Source organism: Equus asinus, chromosome 20 (assembly GCF_041296235.1).
Source record: "Equus asinus isolate D_3611 breed Donkey chromosome 20, EquAss-T2T_v2, whole genome shotgun sequence".
In the NCBI taxonomy this organism is placed as follows: domain Eukaryota; kingdom Metazoa; phylum Chordata; class Mammalia; order Perissodactyla; family Equidae; genus Equus; species Equus asinus.
In genome coordinates this window covers 40,117,954-40,133,540 of record NC_091809.1, presented here as the reverse complement: position 1 = coordinate 40,133,540, position 15,587 = coordinate 40,117,954, and the positions used below count along the sequence as shown (strand labels likewise).

General features: G+C 36.8%; 2 pseudogenes; both read right to left on the bottom strand.

Moving 5' to 3' along the window:
• Positions 1-1,003: 1,003 nt before the first annotated feature.
• LOC106835984 (olfactory receptor 8B3-like) lies at positions 1,004-1,964 on the bottom strand (annotated as a pseudogene).
• An 11,619-nt stretch (positions 1,965-13,583) lies between these two features.
• LOC123278944 (olfactory receptor 8B8-like) lies at positions 13,584-15,328 on the bottom strand (annotated as a pseudogene).
• Positions 15,329-15,587: the final 259 nt, after the last annotated feature.

Below are 15,587 nucleotides of genomic sequence, written 5' to 3'. Positions count from 1 at the left end.
ATGTTTTCTCATATTTCCTGTTTACTAAAATAAAAATAAAATTACGTAGAAAGGAAGTATATTCTAAAGAGCAATAAACTTGATGGGGCCAGCCCAATTGCATAGCAGTTAAGGTCACAAGCTCTGCTTTGGTGGCCTGGGGTTCAGGGGTTCACATCCTGAGCATGGACCTACACACCACTCATCAAGCCATGCGGTTGAGGAAACCCATATAGAAAAATTAGAGGAATATTGGCACAGATGTTAGCTCAGGGCCAATCTTCCTCAATGAAAATTAAAAAAAAAAAAAAGAAGAGTAGTAGACTTGAAATCCGGAGTCTAATATTCTATTTTAGATTTTTTCATAAACAAGCTTTGTGATTTTAAGTAAATCATTAACCTGTCTGAGTGTCATTATTCTATCCATGTAACAAATATATATTGACAATCATTATGTACTACTCTGAATGTAGAAAGGTAACTATAAAATCTCTCAAGTAAAATGAAAGAAGTTTAATGCATAGTGTTTACCTCTGCAAAGTGGGATATATTTGAAGGTCATTATGGAATCTGCTATAATTGTGAAACCCTGGCATTTGAAGGGGTCATATTCCTGTCCACTATAGGATGGAAAAAAAAGAGTAGGTACAGATTATCTGATTCATGCTTCCAAAGGCAAGTTCCAAGTAGCAATTATGATATTGCCCAATGAAAGACGTCACACTAGTGTTACTTTATTGATCATTAGCAGAATGATTCATCTTTTTCTAGGGGAAATAAAGAATGTGGATAATGAAAATAGAAAGAAAACAGATAAATTTCTTCCTTCATGCTACCTTTAAATAGAAAAATGAGAAAAAGGAGAAGAAATTGTGAGGAAAGGAAGCAGACTACTCTAAAGAAAGCAGAAAATGATTGAGAGAAGCATCAAATTTCCTATACCATTGTGAGAAAAAAAAATAGGCTAAGAAGGCTGCTACTAAAAAATTTGTAAATAAACACATGGAATCTCCCTGTACTATGTCTACCTGCACAGAGACAATGATTCTAATGAAAACTTTCTCCTGCTCAAGGTTTTTCTCAGAGCAAGTTTAACATCTTTGTTCCTCAAACTGTAGATTAAAGGGTTCATCATTGGAATCACATTGGTATAAAAGACAGAAGAGATTTTTCCCTCATCCATAGACCCAGCAGAAGATGGTTTGAGGTACATAATTGCACCTGATCCAAAGAATAGAGAAATAGCAATAATGTGGGAAATGCAGGTGCTGAAAGCTTTGGACCTGCCTTCTGTGGAACTGATGTGGAGGATGCTGGAGAGGATGAAACCATAAGAGACAAAGATAGTGAGACTGGGCACAATGATGTTGATGCCCACCACAATGAAAACAACCAGCTCATTGACATAGGTGCTCGTGCAGGAGAGCTGGAATACAGGAAGTATGTCACACAAATAGTGGTTGATGATGTTTGCATCACAGAAAGTCACTCTCAGCATGCATCCTGTGTGGGCCATAGCACCAGAAAATGCCATCAAGTATGAACCAAGCATGAGGCTGGAACACACTTTATGGGACATGGCAATGTTATAGAGAAGTGGTTTACAGATGGCCACATAGCGATCATAGGCCATTGATGTCAGCATATAGCCTTCAGAAATGCCAAAAAAACAGAAAAAGTAGAGCTGAGTCATGCACCCCATGTAAGAAATAACATTCTTCTTTGATAAGAAATGTATCAGCATTTTTGGTGTAAATACTGAAGAATAACAGAGGTCTATGAAGGACAAGTTAAAGAGGAAAAAAATACATGGGAGCGTGCAGGTGTGAATTCAGCACAATTAGAGTTATGAAGCCCAAATTTCCCCACACAGTGACCTTATACACTGCTAGAAACAGGAAGAACAAGGGAATCTGGAGATCTGATCGGTCTGTTAATCCCACCAGAATGAATTCAGTCACCATGGAACCATTTCCAGGAGCCATTCTTCTCCAAGGGAATCTGTGGACACAGGAGAAAAAGATTACATTAAAGAAGAATTCAGCTCTTCACACAATATCTTGTCCTACAAGGGTGTATACACTGGGTATGCCTCAGACTAGCCCAACTTGGACCCATAGAATATGTTGTTACCATCATGATACTGAGTGACATGGACTTTCCCTTACTAGAGTCTTAATAGGCTAAATATGGCAAAGGTCAAGACAAAATTATCTTATTGGGGGAAGGCTATCGTTGCCGTCTGAAAATGTAACTGCTGGAAAACCAAGGGATAAGAGAGAAGGATGGACCAGGACATAATCATCCTTCTCTCATCTTACAATTTCTTCACTCACTTAAGCCTTCCCCTCACCAGTAAAGTTGTAGGCAGAGACCCTAGCAACCTGGTGCTGGCCTCTAATGCAGATTAGACTTGGTGGAGTGGGACCAAGAAGCTGTTTCTAACCAAAACTAAGGGACCAAAGTCTAAGAGAATTTAAGTTACTACCCCATGTCACAGAGTAAAAGTCATAAATCTAGAAGGGTGAGTCTGTTCATGGGGAGAGAACTTACTGACTGAGACACTGCACTTTCTGAGCCTCCTAAGCTCTGAATATTCTCTGATCTCCATTGAACACATTCTCCCAGCAGTTTCACTTGAATCTCAGGACTGCTTAAAATGAGAAAGAAAATAGCAGATCTTACATCCCTGGACTTCCATCTCAAAACAAGAAGGACATTAACATAAATAAAATTCAGAAACTCACTCTCCTTAGGCCAGAAAACATTAGTGCTCTCTTACCCTTGGTGTGTACCCACATGGTCCTGGAGAGGCAATTTCAGGTTCCAGGGCTTTGCTTCTTCTGCTTCCAAAAGAATGCAGCAGAGATTTATTTCATATATGCCCTGGAAATCTTTCTAAACTACAAATCATAATTTCTGATTCTGACTTTGAGCCCTCTCAAGGAGTAGAGAAAAATAAACAGTCTTTATTATTATCATATTTGCCACTTGATAAGACAAAAAAGATGGAATTTAAGTTTTAATAATATAGAACGCTTGATTATAAACAGGGCAGAAGCTTGCTCATTGTCTTCCCCAGGGATTAGATTCTATGTGTAAAAGAGAAACAAGGGAATTATATTTACACTCTGGATCATGATCTCTCTTTAGTTCCTTAGGGGCTTAATGTTTTAATCTAGTTTACACTTCACTCTAGGGTTTGTATATCCCCTAAGGCAGAGGCAAAAATAAACACCCATCTTCCTATCATCTTCATCTCTCAAGCAAAACCTATTATATATCTTCTTTCTCTGTTTCTTTCCATATTCTAAATGGAAAATTTCCAGAGTCTGCCTACAGTCTTTTTCATTTTTTTACCTGAAATTTTTCAAAAATTGCAGTAACTCGATTTAGTTGTTGTCTCTCCTGGGTTATCTCAAAAAAAAGAATTAATGACTTTTTCCCTCATAAAGTTTTCACTTCTAAATATCTGCTAGAAATTTCTACCTGACGATCCTGCTGGGTCCTTAAATGTAATAGTTCCTTAACTGAGAGAATTAATTACTTCTCATTCTAGAAAAGAATGGGGGCTATGTAGTTAGAGGGCATGCGTTGACTCCTACTCCTACATTTACTAACTTGGACATGTTATTTAAACTCTCTATGGAAGTTCATAATTTCTAAAATAATGATGTTAATAATAGCACTTATTTCACTGGGTTGTTTTGAAGATTAAATGAAAAAATGCATGTCAAATAGTGAGACCGTTACCTCGCATGTGGTAAATAGTCAGTCAATCACAGCTGTCATTATTCATGCTCTCAAAACTTCCAATAGATCCTCCATAGTAACACAACATTTTTTTCATTTAATTTTGTTTTTCCCCATAAACTATAAGTTCTATAAGGACAAACATCTCCTCTGTCTTTCTTAGTACCATTCTCACGGTGCAATGTATAGTGCAGAGTACAGAGTAGGCACTCCATAAATAATTCTGTAAGTTATATTGTCTTCTGGTGAAAACCTTCAGAATGTTTTCCACATTTCTTTCATGCTAAGTATAAGAGTCTACAACCACACTGAGTTCCATCCATTTCCCTCAGCCACCACGTACATTCAGGTACTTAGAAGGATTTAATTGAACTGTACTGCTGATTTGCAGTGGTTCCAACTATTATTCCAGCTTTTTCCCACATACTCCTTCTTAATTGGCCATATGCACTGCTTGCCGGAATAAGTTCTGAAAGCACAGATCTGTCCTTTCCTAGTTTAAGAACTTTCAGTGTTTCTCAATTATCCATGGAACAATTGAAACATTGTAATCAAAGTGTAAGTATCAAATTATGATGAAGTTTCAGATAAAATTAAAGAAGAAATCAAGTGAGAGTTAAATTTGATTAAAACTGGGAAGGTACTATTTCGATTGATTTAAGAGTTTTGAGCACATTGAGTATTGTGCAAAGTCTTACCCTTCTTAACAAATATAAACAAAAGAATGTTGGAGAATGTTTACATTTCATAGACCACAAGAGCATAATGAACAGAAAGCACCAGCCAAGTGAACCAAAGAATATATTAAAATTCAAGTTTAAATCTGCACATACTCTATTTTCTATCATTGCAAATGATAGCTTTTCTGTGCAATGTTTGCTGAAAAGTTGTAGGACTATCCTTCAAAATATTCATCTATTAAAATAATATACTTTCCATTTTATATCTCAGGAATGTAGCATTTAACTCATGCCCTCCATTAGAAAGTTTCTTGCTTTAAGTTATAGGATTCTGTTAAAAATTAATTTAAAATAGGCACTTTTCTCACAGAATAATAAACCAGTATGTACACTGTCCTAGGGGTGAGTCAGAAAGTGAATACTCTCAAGGACCCAGACTCTTTCATTTCACTGTCCTCAGACTGTTGACTTAGTCCTCAAGCTCTTCACGTCATGGTCACAAAATGACTGCCAGTGCTCCAAGACACATCTAAAGACAGCTATAGCCAAAGAAAATAGCAAGAGAACAAGGCAAAAGAACTCTCCTCACAACTCTCTCTCTTTATATCATGAAGTAAACCTTCTCCAGAAGCCAATAGATGAACATATATCCACACAAAAATTTGTATATGAATGTTTATAGCACCGTTATTCATAATAGCCAAGAGTAGCCAAGTTAAATGTCCATCAATTTATGAAAGGGCAAACAAGTGTATATCTCCCATGCAATAGAATATTATTCAACAAATAAAAAGGAATTAAATACCTTTATAAGTTACAAAATGGATGAACATGAAAATATTATGTAAAGTGAAAAAAGACAATCATAAAAGACCACATATTATATTATTCCATTATATGAAATATCCAGAATATTTAAATCTATGGAGACATGAAGTATATTGGTGGTTGCATAAGGCTGAGAGTGAGATAGGAGAGATATGACAGCTAAAGGGTATCACAGTCTTTGGGGAAAGAAAAAAATCTTCCAAAATTGATTGTGGTTATTGTTGTATAACTCTGTGAATAAAGTAAAAACCATTGAATTTTACTCTCAAGAATGTGAATTGTATGGTATGTAGATGATATCAAGAAAGTTATAACCAGAAAAAAAAATAGTAAAGCTCTGAAAAAAAGAAGATGAAATAAAAAGGGAAATCAGAAAACATTTTGAAGTGAAAGGAAATATAAACACAATGTAGCAAAACACATGTAATGTAGTTGTAATTCTTACAAATCAAGTTATGACACCTAAGTGCGTGCATTGGAAAAGAAGAGAGAGGTTTTAAACCAAAGGCAAACTTTCATTTTATGAAACTGCAAAAAGAGCATCAAATTAAAAACAAATTAAGCAGAAAAGTGAAATAAAGATAACAGCAAAAAAATCAATAAGATAGGAAACAGAAGAACAATATATAAAATCAGTTAATCTAGAAGCTATGCTTTTGAGATAGTAAAAGCGCTAATTCTCTAGACAGACGGATTAGGCCAAAAAGAGAAAAGATGCAAATTACCAGTATCAGAAGTATGAGAACATCGCTGTAGACCCTACAGACGTTGAAAAGGAAGCTGGTGGGGCCGGTCCTGTGGCTAAGTGGTTAATTTCATGTGCTCTGCTTCAGCAGCCCAAGATTTCACTGGTTCGGATCCTGGGCGCAGACATGGCACTGCTCATCAGGGCATGCTGGGGAGGCATCCTACGTGCCACAACTAGAAGTACCCACAGCTAAAACATACAACTACTATGTATTGGGGGGCTTTGGAGAGATAATGGAATAATAAAATCCTTAAAAAAAAAAAAAAAAGAAAGCTGTTGAATATTATGAGCAAGTTTATACTAATAATTTTGACAATCAATGAAAGATAAATTCGTTTAAAGACATAAACTGCCAAAATTCACTTAAGAAGAAGTAGGTAAATAGAATGACCTTATATCTATTAAAGAAATTGAATACTCTTTCAAAAAGTTTCCCACAAAGAAAATTCTGGGCCCAAATAGCTTTGATGTTAAAATCTACCAACCATTTATGAGATAAATAATACCAATTCTACACAACCTCTCAAAAGTCAAAAAAGAATTAAATTTTACAATTCAGTCTATAAGACAGAATTACCCTGATACCAAAACCAGATAAAGTAGTTACAAGGAAAGAAAACTGAAGACCAATCGCTTTCATAAACATAGATGAGAAGTTTTGTTTTTTTTAATTTTAGCAAATTGCATCAAACAGTATATAAAAACAAAAATGCATCAAGAAAAGTAAGATTTAATCTTGGGAATGCAAGGTTGGTTTAATACATGAATCAATCTAAAAAAGTAAAGTAATAAAACAAAATGTCTAAACAGGTATAGAAAAAGCTTAAAAACTATTAATAGAAGAGAACCCAGCCTCCCACTAAAAAAGCCATAAGGGAGAATACCTCTATCCCTACCTTCCTTGACAAACAGAGGAATGCACATTGACCTAAACTCAGCCAATCTCATATGCCTACCTGAGATTTAAATCTGGAGTAATGTTGCAAACATAATGGGACAGTTGGGAATCCTCAATATTCTTTCTATTAACTCCATTTGTATTTAAACAAATCTAGAGTCACTTTCTGTTGCTTCTCTGTAGAAACCCTGATGTGATATTTTCTCCCATGTATATAAGCCAAAGCATTGACTAATGAGAAAACACATATCTGTAAAATGGGTTAAATTCTAAGTTAGAAATATGAAAACAAACAAACAAAAAAGGTTTTTTTTTTTTAAAGATTTTATTTTTCCTTTTTCTCCCCAAAGCCCCCCAGTACATAGTTGTATATTCTTTGTTGTGGGTCCTTCTAGTTGTGGCATGTGGGACGCTGCCTCAGCGTGGTTTGATGAGTGCCATGTCCGCGCCCAGGATTCGAACCAACGAAACACTGGGCCGCCTGCAGCGGAGCGCGTGAACTTAACCACTCGGCCACGGGGCCAGCCCCACAAAAAAAGGTTTTAAAGTGTTTTAGTTCAATTAATCATTGGATTTGTTGTAATTATCTTTGTACCTCACCTCTCAAAAGAGAAAAATCTTAGCTTCCTTTTGGCAAGCAATCATTGGTGTCCCACTAATAAGTCCTATTTCATGTAACATCAATTAATTTATTATAACTTTGGATTTCTGCCACAGAAAATTATTAGAAATAAGTTGCAAACAGTTTATATTTTTTTAAAAACATGGGTAAACCTAATGAAAAGGACATTGTCCAGTGGAATTTCCATCTTTGGCTGAGTGAGAAGTGATCAAATCTTTTCCTCCATAGCAACTGTAAACATGAACAAAATTGGCAAAAACAATGGTTTTAGCACTCTGGAAATCAACGAAAGGCACACAACAATCTGAGAACTGCTGATACTTTAAGAAGTGTTGAACTTTGCATCAGAAGAATGGGAATCTGTGACATTTTTTCATGCGACCTCTCCCATCAACATTCACCCTACCAATCTTGGTAGATGCAGAGGTTCTACAAGGGTGGAGCAGACCATGAAGACTAGCAGCTGTGCTGCCACGGAAAAAGGAGGCCCACTCCATTCTGAGCAGTAGGCAACACCCACATCATGTATCCTGCTTGTTGAAATATTACACATTCAGTGTCAGGAAAGCAAAGAGGGTCAATGATTCTACTATCCTGAGGTCGTCGTCATGCTGAGAGCAAGCACATTCTAGCCTGAGTCTACAGGAATGCGCAGCACAGACTGGCGAGAACACAAATTACTCATGCTCTTCTGGCAGCCCCTGAGGCTGAATGCATGCACATAGGAGATTCAAAGGGCACAGCACAAAACAAAAACAAGGGGCATATTTGAACATGGCTTGAGCTTTTAATTCACTCCCCTACTTTCCACAAATACCTCAGCAGCATTCAGAAGCATTACTGATTTAACGTGTTTGAGCTCAATTCCTGTCCAATGATTGGCTGACTACTTAAGTATGCTGATGCAGGAGTGATCCCTCAGATTTCAGGCTTAAGGAATTCAATGAGAATTTTTTTAAACTTTCAGTAGACTTATATCTGATTCCAGCCAAAATGGATTATTCTATGCCTTCCTACTCCTTCTTAAAACTAAATAATCCTGGATATAACATAACAAACAAACTTAGGAAGACTTGTAAAGGTAAAAAGAAGGTAGATTGCCAAGTAATCTCAGGAACTGAGGACTACAGGTGGTGAGTTTCCTGGGCTTTTTTGCCTCCTGTGTATGCCAGATGTTATGCTGAGGAAGCCCGCAACCCCAAACCACCAAAGACAAATACCTAAAAAGAAAACTTTTCTCTAACCAAAAGAATAGAAAGACGGTAGCCTTCCAGAATAGGAAGCATTTTCTTTATTAGACATCCTACAGTAGCCAAAAACTGAAGGAAAATCTGCCCCCTCACTGATGTCATCATGGCCATTTAGAGAGCTAAATTTAAACCTTCTGCTTGCTGACAGCAGGAGGTCCTTTAGTACTCTTGCAGGGATAATGTTAGCAGGGTCAAGTGAGGACGGAATTTCTACCTTTTGTCTGGCTATAGGGAGTAGCAATCTGATGCCCCCACCAGCATGGCATAAATGAGGTGGAGCAACGATTTGAACTTCCTCCCCTACTCTGCAGCAATAAAGTTGAACAAAGTGATGCTAAGTGGCACTCCACAGTCAGCAGGGCCAAGTGGGGAAGTGAGCTTCCATTCCACTCAATAGTAATGAAGTGGAACAAGCTTGTGTAAACAATGCTAGTCTTATACTTATTCTCACTCCCTGTGGCTGACAATAGGCTCACCACGGAACTACACTTTAACCCCTCACCTAGCAGCAAAGAAGCCTTGTCAATCAGCATTTCAGTTTGGATAAGGAGGAGTCAAAGATCTGAAGTGACAGTTGAACTTTTACCCCATGAGTCAGTAATGAGGTGGTACAAAAGTCAGCACTCTAACTCCACTGGGGTGATGTTCAGGGCCCAACATGGTAAATTTTGCATAATAATAATTTTTTTTAAACCCTAGCAGGTTTAGAATCAAAACACTCAAGTTCTATCTCAGTTCTATACTTTATAAATTGTGATTTTGAACAAGCCATGAACATCTCTGAACATTAGTTTCATCATCTATGAGAAGGGAACAGAATCCCCTTCCCCATGTACCTTATAATTCTTTTCTGAAAAAACACATAAAGGGACAGAAGTGACAGTGCAGAGAAAACTGCAACACAACACTCCTCCTTAAGAGCAAACATAAAATCCTGAACTTATCTCTATTTTTCAAATGGGTTTTTCCAACTTTATGCCAGAGAGATACTTTAAACACCCCAGGTGATTTCACCAGCCATCCCACTCACTGAGAAGAGGGGAATCTCTGTCTTAGAACTTACATCTTCCTACATAGAGTGAGACTCTACTGTCTATAGGTGCATATTTGTAAAACAAACTCTGAATGTAAAGCAGCTAATTCATCTAGTGCTCAGATGAATTTACAGTGAAATGTTCCAGTGCTCAAGAGAAACACCAACTGTGGCAGGCTTAGGGAAAAGTACTGTGTCTGTCCCCAATATGGACATTTGCTGACATAATGAATTTTCAGGTGTAATGTGACGACATAAGACCAATTTTAGAATCTATCCACGTGTAAGATAGATTCTATTCATGTAACTCTATTATGTTGCATTTGAAAATCTACCATTATATTAGTCTCTTGTATTGCCATATTTGTTTATCATATATATTACTTTGCCACACATTGCCAGGAACATAGCAGGTAAAATGTTTTTTTTTTTTTTAACATAAACGAATGAGTGAAGCAATAACCACATTCTCTGGCCAGATTCAGCAGGTACTTTATGCCTAGCCCTGCCTCTCTGGAGCTTCAACCAGGAATTATCTACCTGATTGTGCTTGCAAAGACTAAAGGTGCGTTGAATACCATGCAATCGATATCAGGAAAGGATCTCATAAAATACAAGACTTGAAGATACTCTGTGTGTGTGTGTATGTGTGTTCATGTGTGTTTGTGTAGGGAAGCAGTGTAACTAGGAGTAGAGAGTAGGCTTCAATTAAGTTGGGCTTCAGGAATTAAAGAGAGATTAAAGAGGAACTCAAGACCCTTTTACTCATAGTTTTCATCAGCACTTAACCACAATGCACTCTGATCATGCTGATTACAAACCTGATCCTGAGCAACAATAGCAGCTCCCTCAGAGAAAGTTTATAATAAACAAAAACAGGATGTACTCAGGGAACTTTCTTTCTGAGCCTTAACTAGGAGGACCATTTTCTGTTAGCCTGGAAACTTGAAGCTTTCATGCTGACTTAGAAATAGCTCTGTCCTGGTACACAGGCACAGGCAAAATCAATGCCTTACCTGTTTGACTCTCAGCTGTGAACAATTATAATAAAATCATAATTTGCCTCATAACTTGTCAGTGCAATTCCCATAATACAAAAGAACAAAAACTACTAAGGATAAGTCTGCTGTGCATGTAAAATATCTTGACTTGATTCTTTACCCTTTGAAAAAAGTCCAAGTAGATGGACACAGAGAGCTTATTGCTAACTAAAAAGTCCTTAAGTTGCTTAACTAACAGCTGGGTTGCCTCTTTCAAGATGTTACCACCCTTAATCATTACAGGCTATATTTCAACTATTTTTATTACCTTTTTCTAATTATTTGAAGACGGAAATTAATTTTAAAGAAAGTATATTTTTCTATAAATGATAGAGATTCCATTTGATTTTGAGGCTCGTGAAATAAAAGGCTAGTGGTCAGATTCAAGCCACGCTCTGGGCCACCTCAAATCATGATAAAGTACATAACAGAGTCAGGGCTGGCTAGTGGCATAGTGGTGAAGTTTGCATGCTCTGCTTTGGTGGTCCAGGATTTGCAAGTCTCTGGCACGCTCCTAGAACCACGCCATCCTGTGATGGCATTCTACATAAAACAGAGGAAGATTGGTAAGAGTTCTTCGCTCAGGGCCAATCTTCCTCACACACAAAAAGAAAAAATACATAGAGTGGATGCACCTCTGCAAGGTATACAAAGATTTCCAAATAGCATAGATGTTATTTACTTGTTTATATACATTCTTATTCCCATGAGGAAAACAGGTTTTTCAAAGGAAGAGTAAATAAAAGAAAAAAAAAGTAAAACATACTCCAAGCAAGATCAATTATTTTCTATAAATAGAACTTGTAAAGTTAAAATGAAGCATGTTAACATTAAGGTCAGTAGATGGAGTATGAGTGGTCAATGAAAACCATAAGACATAGATTAAGGAATGTCAAACACCTAAAAAACAAACAATGCAACAAACTAGCTATGCTAAATTTTAAAATACCTAAATATTGAGTGGAGATTAGGAAAATGGTAAATAGTTAATACTATTAAACGTTTCTTAGAAAATACGTAATTGTCACTTGATACATCAAATTGAGATTTTTAGAGTAACTTTTTTCCCAAAAAATTATAATATTGCAACATTCTTTGCAGAAAAGACATTGTCACAATTAGGTTTACTCACCAAATTTTTTTTTTTTTTTAGTTAATGCTCTACTAGCTGTAATTTGACGTTTTTGTACATAAAAATCCACATAGGAGTAGCATGTGGAAGCCAACAAAAACAGGAGTGATTTAGTTATTCCCAGGTCCTCCAGCCCTTTTGTTTAACTTCTCTTTTTAATATCAAAGAATTTATGCTTTCATAATCTAGAGAAATCCTGTGATCCCCATAACATTTCTGGGTCTTCCAGAAAGGAAAGAGTCATAGGCAAAGGCTTTCATTATCATTTATTTTACTTTCTAAATTCCTTCTTTCTACCTTTGGTTTAAATTGTCCCACACTATTTTATCTCCTGTAGCTGGTGCCCCCTCTCTACCAGGTTCCCCAAATGTGGCCATAGGTTTTTCACCTTCATTCCCCCAAACACTACCAATGTACTGACATTGTAAATTAGAGTTTTTTCAAAGCTTTACGGACAGTGGGATATGTTCACAATACTCTACAGAAAAGGATACAAATTCTGATTCAAATGCATTTGCTAACTCTAATGACCACTCTCTACACAAAAACCTTTTATTTCTTGGCCATGGGTCTGTTGAATCCTGACGAGTGACATGTTTCTGGGCTCTTTTCTCTCCCATGCCTTGTTTTCCGAATAATGAACATTTACAAATATTCCAAATTCAAGTTTGTAACTTTCAGAAAAAGTAAACTTCATCCTTGAGCCAATCATCTCTCCAATATGCTGCCCCAAAAGCCTCCTCTTTCCCAACAAAAAGAACCATCAAACTGTTTTCCTAAACAATAAACAAAAAATGTGATACCCTCCCTGAGAGAAATTCATGTATCATCCTGGAACAAAGCACAGTCAATTTTCAAATTAGCAATGTTTTCTAATATTTCATGGTTACTGAAACAAAAATAAAAGAACAAAGTGACACAAATTGTACTAGAGTAGTTTACATGAAACGGAAGAGTAAGAGTGTAGACTTTTTCTTCATGAATCTGTGTGACTTTCAGTCAAACGTTATCCACTCTGTATTTCAGTTTCCCATCCATATAATAAATACATTTTGGCAATTAGTCATGTGCTGCTTTGACTGTACAAAGATAAAAAAGAAAATGTTTTGCCAAAAGAAAGTTGATGTATAATATTTACAGATACAAAATGGATTATACTTGAGAGTCTTTACAGAATCTTCAATCTCTGGCATTCAAAGAAGACAAATTCTTGCCAGTTGGAGGATGGAAAGAAGGGAGTAGAAACAGAGTACCTGATTCACGCTTCTAATAGCAAGTAGCAGAGAAGCACACCCCCAATGACACAATGTCACTCTAGTGTGACCTAATTCGGTTTTTTAAAGACCATTCACCTTTTCCTACAGGAAAAATGAAGTTTTATGACAATTAAAAAAACAGATATAATATGTTTCTTATTTAGTATTATTACTAAACAGGAAAAAAAAGATGGAGATGATATTGTGGAAATGGTGAAGAAAAAAGAAGACCTATTCTATAAGCACTGGAAATAAATTATGAGAGAAGACTTAAGTTTCCTTTACAACATTAAGGAAAAACCATGAAAGAAAGATGCCACTAAAATTACTTTAATTAAATATACAGTATCTCTCTGCCCTATAACTACATGCACAAACAGACATAGTTTTGACCAAAATTTCTCCTCCTCAGGATTTTTCTCAAAGCAAGTTTAATGTCTTTATTCCTCAAGCTATAAATTAAGGGATACATCAAGGGAACTGTATTGGTATAAAAGAAAGAAGAGGTTTTTCCCTCATCCAAAGACACAGAAGAAGATGGTTTGAGATACAGAAATACACTTGATCCAAAGAAGAGAGAAATAGCAATTATGTGGGAACTGCAGTTGTCAAAAGCTTTGGACCTGCTCTCCATGAAGCTGATGTGGAGGTTGCTGGAGAGGATGAAACCACAAGAGACAAAGATGGTGAGAATGAGCACCAAGATTTTGACGCCGACCACAATAAAAACAACTAGCTCAATGTAGGCACTCATGCAGGAGTACAGGGAAGATGTCACACAAACAATGGGTGACGATGTTTGCATCACAGAAGGTCAATCTCATCATGCATCCTGTGTGGGCCACGGCACCAGAAAATGCCATCAAGTGTGAACCAAGCATAAGTCTAGGACACACTTTAGGGGACAAGACAACATTATACAAAAGTGGGCTACAGATGGCCACATAGCCCTAATAGGTCATTGATGCCAGCACATAGCATTCAGAAATACCAAAACAACCCACAAAGTAGCAGTGGATCATGGACCCCATGCAAGAAATAATTTTCTTCTTGAATATGAAGTTAAACAAGATTTGGGGTGTAAAAACAAAAGGATAAATGAAACAATGAAGAACAAATTAAAGTGGAAAAATACATTGGTGTGTGTAAGTTTGAATTCAGCCCAATTAAAATTATCATGCCCAATTTTCCCAACAAAGTGACCATATATTTTACTAGAAACCAGAAGAACAAGAGGAGTTAAAGAACTAGCTGGGCTGTTAATACCAAGAGAATGAATTCTGTCACACTAGAACCATTTCCAGGGGCCCTTCTCTAAGGGAATCTGTGGACACTAGAGGAAAAAGTTACACAGAAAACAAATCAACTCTTCCCACGATATCTCCTATCACAAGAGTAGAGTATGTGCTGGGAAGGTCTGAGAAGAGCTCAACCTTGAGCCACAGAATTTGCTTTACCATTATTATGACTGAATGAAGAGAACTTTCTCTCATCAGAGTCTTTATATACTGAATAAAGTAAAGAGTACCAAAGCTTCTAAAACACGAAGGCTACTCCCTCTACACAATAATGACTGCTGGGGAAAGAAAAAGGAAAAGGGAGAAGTTTGTACTTGATCAGAATCATCCTTCTCCCATTCAACATTTCTTCATTCACTTGACACTTCCCCTCACCAGTAAAATTGGAGGCAGCAACCCTGGTTACCTTGTGCTGGCCTCTAAAGAAGACTAGACTTGGTGGAATAGAAATTAAAGCAATGTTTCTAATCCAAAAATAAGGGACAAGAGTCTAAGAGAGGTTAATTTACTGCCCCATGCCAGAGAAAAAGCCCTAAACCTAGAAGGGTGAGACCTAGATCCATGGAGAGGGAACTTACTGATGCATCTTTTCTGCTCCCTAATGTCTCTAATCATTCCCATGCCTTCTTGAGAAATACTTTAACCAATTTCACTTGAGTCTCAGGACTGAAAAAATGGGAAAGAATGTAGTGTATTCTAGATCCATGGCCTCCATCTCAAAAAGGAGAACATTAATACAAATGGTATTCAAAAATTCACCCTCCTTATGCCAGAAAACCTTGGTGCTTCCTATCATTGTTTTTACTGCCATGGCCCATGGTGGTTCTATTCTTAATTTTTTGAGGAATCTCCATACTGTTTTCCATAGTGGCTGTACCAATTTACATTCCCACCAGCAGTGTATTATGGCTCCCTTTTCTCCACATCCTCTCCAACATATTATTTCTTGTCTTTTTAATTATAGCCATTCTGACAGGTGTGAGGTGATATCTCATTGTAGTTTTGAATTGCATTTCCATAATAATTACTGATGTTGAACATCTTTTCATATGCCTGACCATCTGTATATC